The following is a 21,772-nucleotide window of genomic DNA, read 5'->3' as shown; positions in this document are numbered from 1 at the left end:
GTTCCCATACTTTTCCAATAAACCAGTTTCCATTGACCTTAACTCCACTAGTACAACAAATAAAAGCAAATCAGATAACCCTTTCAAAGTATCACTAGTTATACCTCCTTTTTGAGTATCCTGTCCCCTCCCCAATTCTTAAAAGGTACCAATACTTGTGCCAGTATTGGCATTTTCCTACTTCTACCATGATGTAAATGTTGGTTATCACCACTGAGAAAATTACAAATAAAAATTCAGGCAGTAAAATAAATACTTGCTGGGATATGCATGAAAGAGCAATTGCAATTTGATATAAGTGTTTACAAAGTATTACAAATGCACTACTTTAAAATGGAAGATGCTGCAGGCAGGCAATTAAGAACATAATGGGATTTACTCTCCACATCTTTAGGCAGGTAGGTTGCATAATCCTATGTAATTTATACTGTGAAGCCCCACTTGTCATATTTTAACTAATATGTAAATATGAATCCATAAATGAAGCAGTAGTATCAAAATAAAACAAAAGCAATTGTTGATTTTAAAGCAAGGAATTACAGTATTGGTGGTATTAGAAGCTGTAAACCTAAATGGGTCTTTTTAACCTAACTGATGAGATAGGGTCAGCTGACGGTTTTACACCCTGTCCGATCAAACCCTCCAGAAATCAATGGAAAGTAGGATCGGGCAGTTTATAAAATGGGCAACGGTCCCATCCCACAGATTTCATCCGGGGGGGATAGATTAAAATTACCCCTTTCGTTTTATGGTCTCTGCATTGTATTGCATATTTATGAATAACCCTGAGCCATAGGAAATGCACAAGATTGAAAATGATGTTTGCAAATTATTTCTGCACTAATCTACCAAACAGCCTGCCAGCACCTACCGGCAAGGCTCACACAAAAATTAATAGTTTCACTTCAAATATAGGTGTTGTTACAACTTTGGAATATCAATGAGATAAAAAAGACAAGACTTGTCAATCAATTTAAAATGTTACTTTCTTGTAATTTACTTTCTAAATGCTTAATTTTCTTTTGTCAGTGAAAACAAAAGCACAGAGCTGTAGAAGTATATGACAAACGTATCTGCAAACGATGATTATCACTTAGTCAAGAGATAAACAGGATTGTAACCCAGCTCGGCAAGTGAGAAATGTGCATGAGAGGGGTTAAAATTTGAAAAATCTAGCACCCAGCTCCAGAGAAGGACCTGCACTACCTGCACCAGGAGGCCTCCAATGGAGAAGGCGGAGTTCACCTGCGCACCCTCTCACCTGTGGAAGACAACATGCTGGCATTAGACTCCTATTGGCATACTTAAGCAACCTTATGCCTGGTCGGGCTGCAAGTCCATTTACAAGCCTGCCTGAATATTGCCTCAGGTGGACTTTAGGCATCAAGGCATGGATGAAGTGACCCCCAATTTCCAATGCTGGCAGTCAGTTTTTCACCTGCACAATGGGGTGGCCGTAAGTTGAATTTCTCCCCAATGCGCCTATAAAAAAACTTTTTAATTGCTCTTTGTTATTTGTAATTTTCGTTCATATTCCTTTTTGTTGCTTTTCTACATGTTATAATGGTCCTGGCTTTTTTTTTAATTATCTGTCTTGTAATTACTAAATGCTTTTTCTAGTAACAAATCTATTCTGATTTCCCTATTCATCCATGTAAATTTTCAACTTCACCATTTGGGCAGTAATCTAGAAGAGTGCACCCATTGTACAATCCACTAAATTTTCATTGCATTGATTTCACTGGTTCTATAATGAGTGGGTAATCCACTCCACCAGATGGTTGCCTAGGAGGTAAGATGAAAATTTACCTCTAATTATATTTTCTGACTGGAATATACCTAATTTGTACCTTTTTCATCTCCTGTTTTAAATATTTCCCATTACTGATCTAGAGTTCTATTTGCCACTTTGTGTCCTCCATTTAAACTGGGACGGTTCCCCTTTATCTCCCTTTAATTTACTTTTTCTCTGTTCAAACACCTTTGTCCTTGACTTTTCCTTTTCTATTCTTAAACAGAAGCAATTATTATTTTGATCATTTCTTTCTAAATCTTCCCCTATTTTTAGGTAACCTACCTGCTCCCCTTCACGAGCTAGAATCAGATCAAAAGATGTTTGCTTCTTCATTGGAATAGCAACATATTGACTGAGAAAGCAGTTCAGAACACACAGCAAGAAAATCTTCCCTTTCTCATCACAAACATTTTCTCTTCCCAGTCTGTTTTTGAATAATTACATCCTCATGCCCTAGCGCTATGAATTTGCCTCCATTTAATACACATTGCTCCTTCCTTTCGACCCTTTCCATCCCTCCTAACAGTTTTATACAAAAGATATATTTAGTTGTCAATGTTAACCGATTTGCATTCAGGTTTCATTTACTGCTGTTGGGTCTGATGATCCCTGTAGATGTCAGGATCAGCCAACAATGAACCTATGCTGGTGGGCCTGCTGGAATATTCAGGATAAGGTGGAAGTTCCCTATTTTAATAATTCTTCAGGCCATTGTACCACTATACAGCCACCTCAGGCAACCTGAAAAGGGAGAGTGAACAGCCAGTTGTCGTGGTGCACATTGGTACCAACGATATAGGTAAAAAAAGGGATGAGGTCCTACGAGATGAATTTAAGAGCTAGGAGCTAAATTAAAATGTAGGACCTCAAAAGTAGTAATCTCAGGATTGCTACCAGTGCCACGTGCTAGTCAGAGTAGGAATCGCAGGATAGCTCAGATGAATACGTGGCTTGAGCAGTGGTGCAGCAGGCAGGGATTCAAATTCTTGGGACATTGGAACCGGTTCTGGGGGAGGTGGGACCAGTACAAACTGGACGGTCTGCACCTGGGCAGGACTGGAACCAATGTCCTAGGGGGAGTGTTTGCTAGTGCTGTTGGGGAGAAGTTAAACTAATATGGCAGGGGGATGGGAACCAATGCAGAGAGACAGAGGGAAACAAAAAGGAAACAAAAGCAAAAGACAGAAAGGAGATGAGTAAAAGTGGAGGGCAGAGAAACCCAAGGCAAAAAACAAAAAGGGCCACTGAATATAAAGGGGCTGCAGGAGGGGTCAAAACTAAAAATCATGGTTTAAAAACTAGGATTAAAACACTCTACCTAAATGCATGCAGCATTCGAAATAAAGTAAATGAGTTGACGGCACAAATCATTACAAATGGGTATAATTTGGTGACCATTACAGAAACGTGATTGCAGGGTGGCCAAGACTGGGAATTAAACATACAGGGGTATCTGATGATTCGGAAAGATAGACAAGAAGGGAAAGGAGGTGGGGTAGCTCTGTTAATAAAGGATGATATCAGGGCAGTTGTGAGAGACGATATTGGCTCTAATGAACAAAATGTTGAATCATTGTGGGTGGAGATTAGAGATAGTAAGGGGGAAAAAGTCACTGGTGGGTGTAGTTTATAGGCCCCCAAATAATAACTTCACGGTGGGGCGGGCAATAATCAAGGGAATAATGGAGGCATGTGAAAAAGGAACGTCAGTAATCATGGGTAATTTTAACCTACATATCGATTGGTCAAATCAAATCGCACGGGGTAGCCTGGAGGAGGAATTCATAGAATGCATACGGGATTGTTTCTTAGAACAGTATGTTACAGAACCTACAAGGGAGCAAGCTATCTTAGATTTGGTCCTGCGTAATGAGACAGGAATAATAAACGATCTCCGAGTAAAAGATCCTCTCGGAATGATTGATCACAGTATGGTTGCATTTGTAATACAGATTGAGGGTGAGGAAGTACTGTCTCAAATGAGCGTACTATGCTTAAACAAAGGGGACTACAGTGGGATGAGGGCAGAGTTGGCTAAAGTAGACTGGAAACACAGACTAAACGGTGGCACAATTGAGGAACAGTGGAGGACTTTTAAGGAGCTCTTTCATAGTGCTCAACAAAAATATATTCCAGTGAAAAAGAAGGGCGGTAAGAGAAGGGATAACCAGCCATGGATAACCAAGGAAATAAAGGAGAGTATCAAATTAAAAACCAATGCGTATAAGGTGGCCAAGGTTAGTGGGAAAATAGAAGATTGGGTAAATTTTAAACGACAGCAAAGAATGACTAAGAAAGCAATAAAGAAAGGAAAGATAGATTACGAAGGTAAACTTGCGCAAAACATAAAAACAGATAGTAAAAGCTTTTACAGATATATAAAACGGAAAAGAGTGACTAAAGTAAATGTTGGTCCCTTAGAAGATGAGAAGGGGGATTTAATAATGGGAAATGTGGAAATGGCTGAGACCTTAAACAATTATTTTGCTTCGGTCTTCACAGTGGAAGACACAAAAACCATGCCAAAAATTGCTGGTCACAGGTATGTGGGAAGGGAGGACCTTGAGACAATCACTATCACTCGGGGGGTAGTGCTGGACAGGCTAATGGGAATCAAGGTAGACAAGTCCCCTGGTCCTGATGAAATGCATCCCAGGGTATTAAAAGAGATGGCGGAAGTTAGAGCAGATGCATTCGTTATAATGTACCAAAATTCTCTGGACTCTGGGGAGGTGCCAGCAGATTGGAAAGCAGCTAATGTAACGCCTCTGTTTAAAAAAGGGGGCAGACAAAAGGCAGGTAACTATAGGCCGGTTAGTTTAACATCTGTAGTGGGGAAAATGCTTGAAACTATCCTTAAGGAAGAAACAGCGGGACATCTAGATAGGAATAGTGCAATCAGGCAGACGCAGCATGGATTCATGAAGGGGAAATCATGTTTAACTAATTTACTGGAATTCTTTGAGGATATAACGAGCATGGTGGATAGAGGTGTACCGATGGATCTGGTGTATTTAGATTTCCAAAAGGCATTCGATAAGGTGCCACACAAAAGGTTACTGCAGAAGATAGAGGTATGCGGAGTCAGAGGAAATGTATTAGCATGGATAGAGAACTGGCTGGCGAACAGAAAGCAGAGAGTCAGGATAAATGGGTCCTTTTCGGGTTGGAAATCGGTGGTTAGTGGTGTGCCACAGGGATCGGTGCTGGGACCACAACTGTTTACAATATACATAGATGACCTGGAAGAGGGGACAGAGTGTAGTGTAACAACATTTTCAGATGACACTAAGATTAGTGGGAAAGCGGGTTGTGTAGAGGACACAGAGAGGCTGCAAAGAGATTTGGATAGGTTAAGCGAATGGGCTAAGGTTTGGCAGATGGAATACAATGTCGGAAAGTGTGAGGTCATCCACCTTGGGGGGAAAAAAACAGTAAAAGAGAATATTATTTGAATGGGGAGAAATTACAACATGCTGAGGTGCAGAGGGACCTGGGGGTCCTTGTGCATGAATCCCAAAAGGTTAGTTTGCAGGTGCAGCAGGTAATCAGGAAGGCGAATGGAATGTTGGCCTTCATTGCGAGAGGGATGGAGTACAAAAGCAGGGAGGTCCTTCTGCATCTGTATAGGGTATTGGTGAGGCCGCACCTGGAGTACTGCGTGCAGTTTTGGTCACCTTACTTAAGGAAGGATATACTAGCTTTGGAGGGGGTACAGAGACGATTCACTAGGCTGATTCCAGAGATGAGGGGGCTACGTTATGATGATAGATTGAGTAGACTGGGTCTTTACTCGTTGGAGTTCAGAAGGATGAGGGGTGATCTTATAGAAACATTTAAAATAATGAAAGGGATAGACAAGATAGAGGCAGAGAGGTTGTTTCCACTGGTCGGGGAGACTAGAACTAGGGGGCACAGCCTCAAAATATGGGGGAGCCAATTTAAAACCGAGTTGAGAAGGAATTTCTTCTCCCAGAGGGTTGTGAATCTGTGGAATTGTCTGCCCAAGGAAGCAGTTGAGGCTAGCTCATTGAATGTATTCAAGTCACAGATAGATAGATTTTTAACCATTAAGGGTTACAGGGAGCGGGCGGGTAAGTGGAGCTGAGTCCACGGCCAGATCAGCCATGATCTTGTTGAATGGCGGAACAGGCTCGAGGGGCTAGATGGCCTGCACCTGCTCTTAATTCTTATGTTCTTTTGTTCTAACCGCTAAAGGTGGGAGGATGGAGTGGGGGCCGTTTCTTGGGACCGAGGCCAACATGAGGACATCCTGGACTCTGTGGTGTTCCCTACTTTTCCAATCAGGAGGCTCATATTCCTCCTTTCGCCTAGCATACTGGCCACCTGGTGGAACCCAGACCAAGCCCAATGAAATTCCCAGCTTGGGATTCCCATCCTACCAGCCATATCTCCTTTGGCATATTGAACTACGTTTGAGGCGGGCAGAAGTTCCATCCCAATGAAGACCTCACGAATGCTGGTATTGTAATTGGGATTCAACGTATCTGGTTCTCAGACTAATTCATGGGCTGTCCACCATTCTCCTACTTGATCTACAACAGGAATGCACTGGGAGGCCCACAGATTTTTAGTACCATTCTGTCTTAATTTTCTATTTTAAATCAATGACTCTAATTCCATAATTTTGTTTCTATATTCTGTGTATTAATATACATACATTTTTATTTGGATTCCCTTGGCTTTACAAGGACATGAAGCTTGACATTCTGCTGCTCCCCCTCCACTTCAAAGAGCTTCTGCACCATCTCGGTTATATCCCTTATCCTGGAACTTTGGAGGTAACACACCATTTAGGACTCACATTTATAATTGTAGAAGCAACATTGTGCTGAATTTCCCACTACTACTGTAGTGCTGTAATTACTTCTTCCTCCTTAATAACCACTTTGCTCCATAGTGCTCATGATTTCCACCCCCTGAGATGGTATTCTCATCATCATCATGGATATCCAGCATAATTTGCCTATCAGATAGCTTCAGAACACCTCCAGGAGTTTTCTACACTGCTTCTACCTGAATCCTCCTTCCCACCACCCCCCCCCTCCCCCACCCCTGCACCCCTCTTCGTCTGAGGGTGATCAATGACTTCCTTTCCTCTGCCTCACTATTCTTCTCTCGATGTGGATTGACCACCTCCTGAAATGTGTACTGTCTACAGTAGTTTCTCAAGCTCAGTAAAATGAGTCGCCTTGTAGACATTTCTTACACCTGTGGTTTTCCTGGACTGTCGTAGTTTCCAGAAAGTCACATATCATGTACACATATCAAGTTTCCACTGTCCTGCCATAATAAATGAACTCAAAGGACTTTGCCATTCAAATAACGAAAAGTTGTTTCAATTCAATTCGACTTCAATGCCAAACGTAAGTTCAGGCCAAACTCTCTGGGCCCGAATTTGATCAACTTACCGTCCACTGCCGCCCATTTTTCTCTGCAAGATCCGCCCAGTGCCACTTTCAAGGTGGGCTGGAGCGGGCAGGAGGGGAGAACTGCCGGGAACCACCCGCTGTCGTCAGCGGACCGTCGAGCTCCCATATTCATGTTGGTGGGAGTCGCCGCCAGAACGGGGGTGGACCGTTGGCTGGAGGCTGGTCTGTCCCCGACGATATGTATGAAGATCATGAAAAAAAGGTTAGTGAATTTTTTTTTTTCCTCAGCCACTTACCTGGATGGGCTCCCCTGAAGATCTTCCGATAGTTTTTAAAATTTTTTCCTGCTGATTTTTATTTTCAGCTGTTTGACCCTCCGTGGGCCTAACTCCATCCTTGGCGGCACTTGGGCGGCAAGTGCCTTTGCTGCCGAGAATGGGAGCTCCCGCCAGCTGCCGTCCAGATTGGCGGCGTAAGTCCCTCATTTGCCGCCAGCCGACCTTCAAGGGACTTTGTTGATGAATATCCCTCCCAAAGAACCGTCAGGTACCTCGGCAACCATCGGCGGCCCTTTGGGCGGCACTTGGGCGGGCAGGGACCTTCATCAATTTCTCATAGGAACAGGATTTGGCCATTCAGTCCCTCGAGCCTTTTCCGCCATTTAATCAGATCATGGCTGATCTCACTCTGATGTCCTCTTGCAACTTGATTGCCTCTCATTTGTACAATCTACTTAAATCCTCTTAAGACTATGCAGTCAACATGCACCTACCTGGTCTTGCAGATTCAACTCTTCTGTCTCAGTGTCAAACTCCAGTTGATGGCAAAACTTTGTTTTTTAATATTCTCTCAGCAAAAACTCACTCCATCAGCACCTCACTCAGTCAACCTATTGCAGCTGATTGGTTTTCATTAACCCAGGGCATTTGATCAAAGATGTTAAATCAGCTCCCCCATGCTGTCACTCATATTATATAGATCTTAATGTCTATACTTTTTAATTATTTCCATTCACGCTTTTCCATCAACACTGAATACATACTGCAGTTCTAATATGGCATCCTATTTATGACCATGATGTCAAATAATTTTCGCAGGCTATTTGAACAGATAAAGCTTTATGCTTTTTTTATTCAGAGATACAAGACTCTTGAATATATTAATTAAATATAATTAATCCTTTCAATCTACCAGCCCAATAGTGTTCTGATGTTTCTTATTCTAAAGTTATATTGCTTCAAGCAATCATTGTTCAGATGTGTAATTCGATGAAATATATTAATAAGAAATATTGCCAGAAAGCAATGTTAATTGGAAATGATCAGTGTTTGAACATATAATTATTAACCTCTAAGTTTTAAAAAAAATCAGTTTTATATTTATCTTCCTTATCTGCAATAGTTTGTTTTAGCTCATTGGTTCCTCCAAGCTGTTTTCTGATGTTCTCAGCATGAACTGCTCAAATAATGTTTAAAATTAAACAGAAAAACAGAAGTAAGCAAAATGATATTTTTTAATCAAAAATTGTAAGTGTTTTTTTAATTTTATGGATCTCACCCATGAAATTTCCTTTGCATATATTGGCTAAAACGACTGATAATATGTTATACTGCTTGAGGGATTTAAGTGAAAATGTGAACTGTAAAACTACATGACTGGTGAACTTAAGTGGTTTACAAAGTCTTGAGCATGCTCCCAGCTATTTTCCTGGAAATACAGTTTTCTGTTCCTCCCCACCACCTCCCTCCCCGACATCTCCTAGCTCTTGACCATTAAGTTTTGTTACTGGTATTTGTAACTTTCATTTCTGCTTCCACAATAGTTGTCATGTTTTGCTGTGTGACTTTGCATCATATGACAGGAAGAGCTCTGATAAAATGTTTTACTTTTGAAATTTTCAACTTGCATAGCAATAATAAGGCATTTTGTCATATTATTATGGGGTATATTTTGCTCTTTAGATTAATAAATGGAGGGATTGCCCTTATACTGTATAATAGATCAAACTCAGATCAAAATGGTGGTTATGTATCACTTAGTTTTCACTTTGTGTTCCATTTTAAACCATTCTGTGTGGTTGATAATGAAGAAGAAAGCTATAGACTGCAGGAAGATAATCAATCAGCTGGTCAGGTGGGCAGAACAGTGGCAAATTGAATTTAATCTGGAGAAGTGTGAGGTAATGCATTTGGGGAGGGCTAACAAGGAAAGGGAATATACATTAAGTGGTAGGATACTGAAAAGTGTAGAGGAACAAAGGGACCTTGGAGTGCATGTCCACAGATCCCTGAAGGTAGCAGGCCAGGTAGATAAGGAGGTTAAGAAGGCATACAGAATGCTTGCCTTTATTAGCCAAGGCATAGAATACAAGAGCAGGGGGGTGGGGGTTATGTTTGAACTGTATAAAACACTGGTTAGGCCACAGCTAGAGTACTGTGTGTAGTTCTGGTCACCACATTACAGGAAGGATGTGATTGCACTGGAGAGGGTACAGAGAAGATTTAGGAGGATGTTGCCGGGAGTGGAGAATCTTAGCTATGAGGACAAATTGGATAGGTTGGGTTTGTTTTCCTTGGAACAGAGGAGGCTGAGGGGAGATCTCAATTAAAATTATGAGGGGCCTAGATATAGTGGATAGAAAGTGGCTATTTTCCTTAGCAGAGGGGTCAACAACCAGGGGGCATAAATTTAAAATAATGATTTAGAGGGGATTTGAGGGGAAATTTCTTCACCCAGAGGATCGTGGAGGTCTGGAACTCACTGCCCGATAGGGTGGTAGAGGCAGAAACCCTCATCACATTTAAAAAGTACTTAAATGTGCACTTGAAGTTTTTTTTTAAAGTGCTGTAACCTGCAGGGCTACGGACCTCGAGCTGGAAAGTGGGATTAGGCTGGATAGCTTCTTGTTGGCCGGCACGGACACGATGGGCCAAAATGGCCTCCTTCCATGCTGTAAATTTCTATGATTCTATGATCCATTCTGTTAAATACTAACATATCATTAGGACCAAGCAGTATTAACATAGGAGTCAGGTTAGAAAGAGAAATACAGTCATACTTCTCAGTGTCTAAATTTGCACATAATCTGCAAAAGTAGTGAATACCTGATTTGCCCAACAGTGGAATGCAGATACCTCAGCCAAAATGGCTCAGAAAAAATGTAGAAACAGAAATAGGCCATTCAGCCCCTCAAGCCTATTCCACCATTCAATCAGCTTGTGGCTGATTGTATTTTAGTTCCATTTACCTGCCTTAGTTCCATTTACCATGATATGCTTATCTAACAAAAATCTTTCAATTTCAGTCTTGAAAATTTTAATTCACCCAACATGCACAGCTTTTTGGAGAGATAGTTTCATATTTCCACTACCCTTTGTGTCAAAAAGGGTTGCTTGATTTAATTCCTTAATGATATAGCTCTAATTTTAAAATGATGTCCCCTTGTTTTGGATTTCCCCGCCAGAGGTAGTAGAGTAAAAAGGAAGGTGATATACTCAAAACATAGAAACATAGAAAATAAGTGCAGAAGCAGGCCATTCGGCCCTTTAGCCTGCACCACCATTCAATATGATCATGGCTGATCATGCAACTTCAGTACCCCATTCCTGCTTTCTCTCCATACCCCTTGATATCTTTCATCGTAACGGTCACATCAAACTCCCTTTTGAATATATCTAACGAACTGGCCTCAACTACTTTCTGTGATAATGAATTCCACAGGTTCACAATTCTCTGAGTGAAGAAGGTTCTCCTCATCGGTCATAAATGGCTTACCCCTTATCCTTAGACTGTGACCCCTGGTTCTGGACTTCCCCAACATCGGGAACATTCGTCCTGCATCTAACCTGTGCAATCCTGTCAGAATTTTATATGTTTCTATGAGATATCCCCTCTCATTCTTCTAAATTCCAGTGAATATAAGCCTAGTCGATCCAGTCCTTCTTCATATATCAGTTCTGCCATCCCGGGAATCAGTCTGGAGAACCTTTGCTGCACTCCCTCAATAGCAAGAATGTCCTTTCTCATATTAGGAGAGCAAAACAGTACACAATATTCAAGGTGTGGCCTCACCAAGACCCTGTACACCTTCAATAAGACCTCTCTGCTCCTATACTCAAATCCTCTTGCTATGAAGGCCAAGATCTCATTGCACCTCCCTTTTTCCTAATCTGTCACCATTCAGATAATATTCTGCCTTCCGGTTTTTGCCACCAAAGTGGATAACCTCACATTTATCTACATTATACTGCATCTGCCATGTATTTGCCCACTCACCTAACCTGTCCAAGTCACCCTGCAGCCTCTTAGCATCCTCCTCACAGCTCACACTGCCACCCAGCTTACTGTCATCTGCAAACTTGGAGATATTACATTCAATTCCTTTGTCTAAATCATTAATGTATATTGTAAAGAGCTGGGGTCCCAGCATTGAACCTTGCAGTACCTCACTAGTCACTGCCTACCATTCAAAAAAGACCCGTTTATTCTTACTCTTTGCTTCCTGTCTGCCAACCAGTTCTCTATCCACATCAATGCATTACCGCCAATACCATGTGCTTTAATTTTGCACACTAATCTCTTGTGTGGGCCCTTGTCAAAAGCCTTTTGGAAGTCCAAATACACCACATCCACTGGTTTTCCGTTGTCCACTCTACTAGTTACATCCTCAAAAAATTCGAGAAGATTTGTCAAGCATGATTTCCCTTTCATAAATCCATGCTGACTTGGACTGATCCTGTCACTGCTTTCCAAATCCGCTGCTATTACATCTTTAATAATTGATTCTAACATTTTCCCCACGACCGATATCAGGCTAACTGGTCTATAATTCCCTGTTTTCTCTCTCCCTCCTTTTTAAAAAAAAGTGGGGTTACATTAGCTACCCTCCAATCCATAGGAACTGATCCAAAGTCTATAGAATGCTGGAAAATGACCAGCAATGCATCTACTATTTCTCAGGCCACTTCATTAAGTACTCTGGGATGCAGACTATCAGGCCCTGGGGATTTATCGGCTTCAATCCCATCAATTTCCCTAACACAATTTCCTGACTAATAAGTGTAAAGTCCTGTCCCTGCAGTACAGACTCACACGAGGCACATGCTGAAGTCAAGGTCACTTAGGACCTGCACTTTTATTACACAGCTCTCGAATGCCACACTTGCCTGAGACCTGTCCTTATATACCTGTCTGGGACAGGTATTCAGTGTCTCTTGCAAGTGCACCCATGGTGGTAAGGTAAGCTTGTGGTTACAGGTCCTCTCTAGTTACAGTCATGTATAGCATGGTAAGATATAGTTATGTACAGTAGTGTGAGATACATGACATCACCCTCCCCCAAGGTCTTATTGTCTTTATAGGTTCAGTCTCAGGTGGTCTACGCTCTCGCGTGGAGCGTCTTGGTTGTGGTTCAGTTGTTTGCCTTGGTACCTGTTTTTCTTTCGGTGTGATTGCTGGTATCTCGCCTGGGCTGTCTGTTGGGATTGTCCTTTCCTCAGGTTGTTCCCTCTGTCTGTCCACCAGGTGTGGTGTGAGTTCCACATTGTAGTCTGCTTCTGGTTCAGCAGTGTTGTTGGTAAATCTACTTTTGACTTGGTCTACATGCTTCCGGCAGGTTTGGCCATTGTCCATTTGTATCACTAGTAGCCTGTTTCCTTCCTTGCCTGTTACTGTCCCTGCAAGCCATTTGGGACCCCTGCCATAGTTTAGCACAAACACTTTGTCCCCTATCTCATTCCACCTCCCCCTCGAATTTCGTTCATGGAACTCAGTTAGCTTACGGCGCTTTGTCTCAATGATTTCATGCAGGTCTGGGAGGATTAATGAGAGCCTGGTCTTTAAAGTCCGTTTCATCAATACTTGCGCGGGGGGAACTCCAGTCAATGAATGCGGTCAGGATCTGTATGCCAGCAGCAGTCACGACAGGCGGCCCTGCAACGTGGGACCTTGGATTTTGAGCATGCCTTGTTTAATGCTCTGCACTGTTCGCTCCGCCTGGCCGTTGGAGGCCAGCTTGAACGGTGCCGTCCTAACGTGAGTTATACCGTGGTCACTCATAAAATCTTGGAATTCTGCGCTGGTGAAGCACGGACCATTATCACTGACCAATATGTCAGGAATGCCGTGCGTTGCGAACATGGTTCCAAGGCTCTCCACCATGGTGGAGGTGGTGCTCAAGTTTAAAATGGTGCATTCAATCCACTTTGAAAATGCATCTACAACTACGAGGAACATTTTGCCCATGAATGGGCCCACGTAGTCTACGTGCACCCGCGACCATGGTTTGGTGGGCCAGGGGCTCAGGGGGGCCTCCCTTGGGGCATTACTGAGTTGGGCACAAATGGTGCACCGTCGGACGCAGAGCTGCAAGTCCGCGTCAATGCCAGGCCACCAGATGTCGCATCTGGCTATGGCCTTCGTGAGAATGATCCCTGGGTGCTCGCGATGGAGCTCCCGGACAAATGCCTCTCTGCCTCGCAGAGGCATAACTACTCGGCTGCCCCACATCAGGCAGTCGGCTTGTAGTGACAGCTCATGCATGCACCTATGGAAAGGTTTGATCTCCTCAGGGCAGGCATCGCGAGCCTCTGCCCAGTCACCAGTTATGACACATCTTTTTACTAGGGATAACGTGGGGTCGCTGGTCGTCCAAGCTCTGATTTGGCGAGCCGTCATGGTGAACCTGTGGACTCAAAGGCATTGATTGCCATGACTATCTCACAGTCCTGTTCATCAGACCCTTCCATGGTCGCCAGGGGTGGCCTGCTAAGCGTGTCGGCACAGTTGTCTGAGCCTGGTCTGTGTCTTATGGTGTAATCGTAAGAGGCCAGCATAAGTGCCCACCATTGAATGCGCGCCGAGGCGTTGGCGTTTATTGCCTTGCTCTTGGATAGTAGGGACATGAAGGGCTTGTGGTCGGTTTCTAATGCGAACTTGGCCCCGAAAAGGTATTGGTGCATCTTTTTGACACGGTACACGCACGCGAGCGCCTCCTTCTCCACCATTCCGTACCCGCGCTCCGCCCGCAAAAATGACCTGGAGGCATAAGCTATGGGTTGTAATTTACCCGCACTATTGACATGTTGTAAAACGCACCCGACCCCGTACACTGATGGATCACATGTAAGAACTAGCTTTTTATCTGGATCAAAGAAAGTCAAAACACTGTTGGAACACAGAAGGTTGCGTGCCTTGTTGAAGTCGCGTTCCTGGGCGTCCACCCAAAACCAATCGCACCCTTTTCTGAGTAGCACATGGAGATGCTCCAGCAGCGTGCTTAAATTCTGCATAAAGTTCCCAAAGTAATTGAGTAGCCCGAGAAAGGCGCGCAGTTCTGAGACATTCCGGGGCCTGGGTGCCAGGCAAATTGCTTCGGTTTTGGACTCTGTTGGGCGGATTCCATCAGCGGCAATCCTTCTGCCCAAAAATTCAACCTCGGGCGCGAGAAACAGGCACTTGGATTTCTTAACTCTTCTCTTAGGCCTACCCGATCCAATCGCTTTAGTACTTCCTCCAAATTGCGGAGATGGGAGTCAGCGGCCCTGCCCGTGAAAAGTATGTCGTCTTGAAACACAACCGTCCCCGGGATGGACTTGAGCAGACTCTCCATGTTGCGCTGGAATATAGCAGCTGCCGACCTGATGCCGAATGGGCATTGATTGTACATGAAAAGGCCTCTGTGTGTTGATGGTGGTGAACAGCTTCGACTCATCGGTCAATTCTTGCGTCATATACGCAGATGTGAGATCTAGTTTTGAGAAAAGTTTTCCTCCAGCCAATGTGGCAAATAAGTCCTCCGCTCTGGGCAGCAGGTATTGGTCCTGTAGGGAGTCTCTGTTTATGGTAGATTTGTAGTCCCCACAGATTCATACGGATCCATCAGGCTTCATGACTGGGACGATGGGACTTGCCCAGTCGCTAAATTCCACAGGTGAGATAATGTCTTCCCACAGAAGCCTGTCCAGTTCATGTTCAATCTTTTCCCTCATCACATAGGGCACAGTTCTAGCCTTGTGATGGACCGGTATAGCATCCTGTGTTATGTAGATTTTGACTTTAGCCCCTTTGAAGGTGCCCACACCTGGCTGAAAGAGATGTTCAAATCAACTTAGAACTGTTGAGCAGGAGGTCTGTTCCTCTGACGACATGGCGTGAACATCATCCCATTTCGAGTTTAGTTTTGCCAGCCAGCTTCTCGCCAGCAGTGCTGGGGAATCTCCGGGGACAATCCACAGGGGAAGTCGGTTCACTGTCCCTTTGTGTGTGACTGAGAGCATGGCGCTGCCGAGGACTGGTACGATTTCTTTGGTATAGGTCCTTAGTTTGGTGTCGACCCTTGTGAGCTTTAGTCTGTCTCTTTTGTGCAGCCACAGCTGTTCAAATTGTTGAGCGCTCATGAGAGATTGACTCGCTCCCGTATCCAGCTCCATGTTGACGGGTTGAGTAGGACCCTCATCATTATTGGAGGCGTATTGTTGTAAGAGCAGTGGCCATTGATCGTGTTGACCCACTGTACCTCGGTGTCCTGGGTACTGTCCCCACCGTCTTCTGGTCCGCTTTCCGACCCTTCCGATCCGTATACCAGCCGAGCTGCTGTTTTTCTGTACATGCGGGCCAGATGCCCTGTATTGTCGCAGTTTCTGCAAACGGCATGCTGAAATCGACACCCCCTTAATGAGTGCCTTCCCCCACATCTCCAGCACAGACCGCTTCCATTTTTTCCAAAGGATGAGCTGAGTCTGGCTGATCTCTCTTGAGCTTCTCTCAGTTTGTAGTTGATTGCTCGCATCGTGGGTTGATGAGTTGTGAACGGCCATTCATGTGGCCCTTGATGGCTTCTGGCGCCACTGTTGAGGGCCTGCTCTCCTGCTTTTGTCTGTGTGTGGGGGTAACGGCTTGTTTCACGCTGTGAACCCCTTGTTCCGATGTTTCGTTAGTTGTCGTACCCGCAGTGTAGATCAACCTCGTTTCTTCTTCTCCTGCCAAGAATATCTGTGCAATCAGTGCTGCTGCCTCTAGGGTCAAGTTCTTGGTCTCTATGAGCTTTCGGAATATGCCTGCGTGGCCTACTCCTTCAATAAAAAAGTCTCTCAGTACTTCTCTCCTTTGTTCATCAGAGAACTCACATAAGCTAGCCAACCTCCTAAGTTCTGCCACAAAGTCGGGTATGCTCTGGCCCACGCAGCATCTGTAGTTGTAGAACCTGTGTAGGCTGCTCGCTGGCTTCAGGTGGTCTCTTACCAGTGTGCTCAACTCTTCAAACGACTTGCTTGCTGGTTTCTCGGGTGCCAGCAGGTCCTTCATTAAGGCGTATGTTTTCGAGCCACAGCTGGTCAAAAGATGGGCTCTTCTCTTGTCTGCCTTATAATCACCTAACCAGTCTTTGGTTACATAGCTTTGCTGGAGCCTTTCTATAAAGTCCTCCCAATTATCTCCAGCATTGTATTTTTCATCTGAGCCGTTGGTCGCCATTCTGTGGATTCTGTAATCCTGTAACTCGTCGCCACTGTAAAGCCCTGTCCCCGCAGTGCAGACTCACACGAGGCACATGCTGAAGTCAAGGTCACTCGGGACACGCACCTGTATTACACAGCTCTCGAATGCCACACTTGCCTGAGACCTGTCCTTATATACCTGTCTGGGACAGGTATCCAGTGCATCCCTGGTGGTAAGGTAAGCTTGTGGTTACAGGTCATCTCTAGTCACAGTTATGTATAGCATGATAAGATACAGTTATATACAGTAGTGTGAGATACATGACAATAAGGATTTCCTTCAGTTCCTCCTTCTCGCTCGACCCTCGGTCCCCTATTATTTTAGGAAGGTTATTCGTATCTTCCTTAGTGAAGACAGAACCAAAGTATTTGTTCAATTGGTCTACCATTTCCTTGTTCCGCATTATGAATTCACCTTATTCTTACTGCAAGGGATCTACATTAGTCTTCACTAATCTTTTTCTCTTCACATATCTTCACATAAGACATTAGTGAATTACAGACTAGGACATACAGGTCCCGTGAGAGAGCCCAATTCAAACATGGCAGCAAGCAGTGAGAAGTTAGAAGGAATGTGACTGTATGCCCCTTTCTAACCTGACTCCTGATGGCATTCCTGAGTCATCCAATATTGCAGCAGCAGCACTGACTCACCAAACTCACTGGCAGTTTATGTACTCAGATGAATGAACCTTCTGCTGACAAGTCTGCCAATTTAACTGGACAGAATGGACATAAATGGGGAAGAGTGATTATAAATATTATTTTTAACAAACTCAATGAAATAAATTAAAAGATTCAAACATCTTACTGTAATCAATTTACATTCATTTGAGCCTGTGACTAATTTAGTTGTTCCATCCATATCTTTAAAAATGGACTTAGCACTTAATCTACCATATATGTCACTCCTCTCCATATTAAGAATAACAGTGAGCTCAACCCACACTGAAATAGAAAAACTTAGAGCACAGCAGTGCAAGTCGGGAGCAAGAGTGAATTCGGTGACGACTGCCAGCGGGAGCTTTGTTGGGTGAGGGCTGCCAGTGAGAGTTGCATCAGGTCATGAATACCAAAGGAGTAAAGTCAGATCGGTTAGCATTACTAAGGGGTATGTAGCCATTGCCCCAGATTCTTCCCCCACTCCCTTAAAGCTGACACTGCCTCTGTCAGTCTGTGTTCAAAATGTTGGTTTTCTTTCATAAAATAAACTGACAAATGTGACTGAATAATGAGCTTAGTCTTTGTCCTTATCCCACCCTGAGTGCATTAGGTTACACTTTAGCAGAAAGGGCTAGAAATTCGTGGGGCGCTAATTTTTGAAATGTTGAAAAATTAGTGCCAGGCACTAATGACTCTGAGCTTCCACCAAATTGCCTGTTAGCACTCCAAGAAAGAACTGGAGTGCTAAATCAAATGCTAATGACCTCACTAGGGAGCTACAACTATTTTTGTTGTAAACATTAAATGTGCCCCCTGATTAAAGGGAGGGGGGGGGGCACACTCCAAAAACTTGTCAAGTGCCCCCTTGTTTTTTTTTTGAGGGCACCAAAAACACAAATTATACAAGTGCGCCCTGGCTAAAAGGGTGGGGGAGGGGCACTAGAACCGGCAAACTCAGACAAATTAAATTTTGGACATGTGGTTCAAATTAAAATTTGGTTATCGGGGGTGACGATGCACTCCCGTCCCTCCGGTGCCCACCTCTACTAGGGCGCTACAGGAGCAGTACCAGCAGAGCAATAATGAATTTCAGGTGCAATGCAATCGGAATGACCATTCACACTGGCTCCTTCCAGCTCTTAAAGGGGAGGTTGCATCATTGTGCAGATCCTCATTATCAGCATTGCTGCCTGTGAAGGCAACCTGCAAGCAATGGAATCTAGTAATTCTCATGGCTTATCCAGTTTCAGGGAGAGAGCTCGCCGTTTCAGCAACCAGAGACGTTGGTCGCGTGAGTGGAACGAAGGAGGGACTGCTATTCCCGGCCAGTAGAAGGAGACCATCGCCCCAGGTCTTCAGGGCAATGTGGAGGGAAGTGGCTCAGAAGGTCTCTGCCAATAGTGTGGTTGTGATGAGACTGATATAGTGCCAGAAGAAATTAAATAACCTAACTTGGCAGGTCAGGATGAGTACGTGTTTCAACAGGTCCTACAAACCAGCATCTGAACCTCAGTCTGTACACACTGCAAAAACCACCACACCCTCACCACTCACCCACCAAGCATCGCCACCTCACATCCACATCTCACACCATGCCTACAATTACAGCTATTCAACTATGGCAGGCACATCTCCCAAACACATAGCTGCACTCTAACTCACACACATTCGTTGCTCTTGTAGGCCAAGATGGCCCACATTAGGAGGGAGCAGCAGAGAACAGGCGGGGGTGCTGCACAGCTCCAGCAGCTTACAGACCTTGAGGAGCGAGTGCTGTGACTCATTGGCAGCAGGTGCTGGGCGCCATGACAGTCAGTGATGACTACCCTGTTGGGGGCAACAACGGTATCTGCATCCCCTCTCCTTCTCTCAACCCACTTCCCCCTCACACCATGTATCAGCATCCATTGCAGCACAGGCAACAGCCATGCAACATCTTGCAGTCAATGGCATCGAATCTCAGACTGCTCTCATGCAGTCTCAGCTTGATGTTACCCAAGCTCCAATTGCTGCCATTGTCACTGGGTCCAACACAGTCCATCAGGGTTCTGACTATGTCGCAGCAGCCCACCAATCTGTGCTCCAGCCGAGTAGGGTGATAGGGATAGATTGGTCGGGATGCTGAGTTGCTGTCCGGGGGAGTGGCAGTGGGTTAGTCGATCAGGAACCTGCTGTTCTCTCTCAGGATGACAGCATTCCTGATGCCACCACTGCCACTCCGCCATTGCACTTATCACTGCCTCTGTCACCCAGCCAGCCCACACTACCGCCACCCAGCCTGAGGTGGTGCAATGTACAGCCGGGCCTTCCAGGCCCAGAGCTGGTTGTGGGAGGCCTGCAAGACCATCTGTAGTCTCTGGCACCGATGCTCAGCAGCCTTCCACCAGCCCTGCTGCAGCCACTGGGGAGACACTACGTAGGAGCAATAGATTAGCAAAAGGCACTGTAAAGAGTGGAGGTAAGGGTTTGCACAAGGGTGATTAGTTAATATTATTGCAATATAAAAGTCGTTACTGAATTTGGATACATTTATTAATGCAATGTGGCAGATTTGGTGCTGTGACTCATTTCAGCTTTGCGCTGCGATATGGAATGAGCAATTCATGGAATGATGGGGACGTGCTGAGCAATTGGAAGTGGCCTCGGAATCATTGGAACCAAAGTTTGATGAGGCGATCACGGACCGCCCTTCCACAAGGCCAATTGAGTGGCTGCCTCCTCCCTTACTGCTGATTTGTGCTCCTGTTCCTTTTTTTCCTCATCCTCTTCCTCGTCCTCTTCCTCTTCCTCCCCCTGAGGTGGTGCGGCTATGCCTGGTGGCAATGGTTTCTCCCTTATGATTACCAAGTTGAGCAGTATGTAGCAGATGACGACAAAAATGGACACCCGCTCAGTCAAGTACTGCAGGACTCCTCCCGAATGGTCAAGGCAGCAGAACCGTTGTTTCAGCACTCCGATGGTCTGCTCAATGATGTTCCTAGTGGCGGCATGGCTCACATTGTATGAGTGCTGGGCACGAGTGTTGGGGTTGCGGAGGGGAGTCATAAGCCAGGTGGAGAGCGGATAGCTCTTGTCTCCCAGCAGCCAGTCGTGAGCTTCATGTGGTGTCTGGAAGAATGCTGGCACACCGGTCTGGCACAGGATGAATGCATCATGACTGCTGCCAGGATAGCGGACATTGACGGTGAGGATTTGCTGTGTGTGATTGCATACCAACTGTACATTAAGTGTGTTATGCTCATAATAATGCTGGGATCCCTTGGGACTCCAACCAGTAGGCCATCTGGTGGTGGTGTGATACAGGTTGCCAAGGGTTACATACATAACATCACTCCCTTCCAAAGTCACTAGTACACTTATTTACAGGGTGAGACGATCTGGGGCTTTTCGATCCCTTGTCGATCGTCTCGGTACAAATGCAAGTGTGGGTGAGTTGGTTGGTTCTTCACTGCGTTGCTGTGCAGCTGGCCTTGCTGGGCTGCTGGGGATGATGAGTTCGGCTTCGTGGTCAACCGTGATGTCAGTTGCCACTTGTGTGTTAGAGAGTCGAAGTTGGTGGCGTCCTCTTCGGGTTGCTTGTAACTGTTAGTGAACCGCAATTTGGTTTGGTCCAAATGCTTTCTGCACGTTAGTCCATTGGCCAATTTGACCTGAAACACCTTACTCCCTTCGTTGGCTATGACCGTGCCAGCAAGCCATTTGGGACCATGTCCATAATTAAGTGCAAATACACGGTCATTGACCTCAAAATTGCGTGACAAGTTTGCACGATCATGGTACAAGCTTTGCTGATGCCGCCTGCCCATGGACAAGAGAGAACCTTGTTTTGAGTGCCCTTTTCATGAGCAGCTCAGCCGGGGGAACCCGGTATGTAGCTGGGGTCTGGTGCGGTAGCTGAGCAGGACTCGGGACAGTCGGGTTTGCAGGGAGCCTTCCGACACACGTTTCAAGTTTTACTTGATGGTTTGAACTACCCGTTCTGCCTGGCCCTTAGATGCAAGCTTGAACGGGGCAGATGTGACGTGCTTGATCCCATTGCGGATCATGAATTCCTTGAATTCAGCACTGGTGAAACATGGCCCATTGTCACTGACAAGGACATCAAGCAGGCTGTGTGTGGCAAACATGGCTCGTAATCTTTCAATGGTGGCGGTGGACGTGCTTACAGACATTATTACACATTCAATCCATTTTGAATAAGCATCCACAACAACCAAGAACATTTTGCCTGGAAATGGGCCCGCAAAGTCAACGTGGATCCTAGACCACGTTTTGGAGGGCCATGACCACAAACTTAGTGGTGCCTCCCTGGGTGCATTGCTCAGTTGAGAGCAAGTGTTGCACTGGTGCATGCATGACTCTAAATCTGAGTCGATGCCGGGCCACCACACATGGGATCTGGCTATGGCTTTCATCATTACTATGCC

The sequence above is a fragment of the Pristiophorus japonicus genome, chromosome 15 (genome assembly GCF_044704955.1).
Source record: "Pristiophorus japonicus isolate sPriJap1 chromosome 15, sPriJap1.hap1, whole genome shotgun sequence".
In the NCBI taxonomy this organism is placed as follows: Eukaryota; Metazoa; Chordata; class Chondrichthyes; family Pristiophoridae; genus Pristiophorus; species Pristiophorus japonicus.
Note: the sequence above shows the minus strand (reverse complement) of the source record.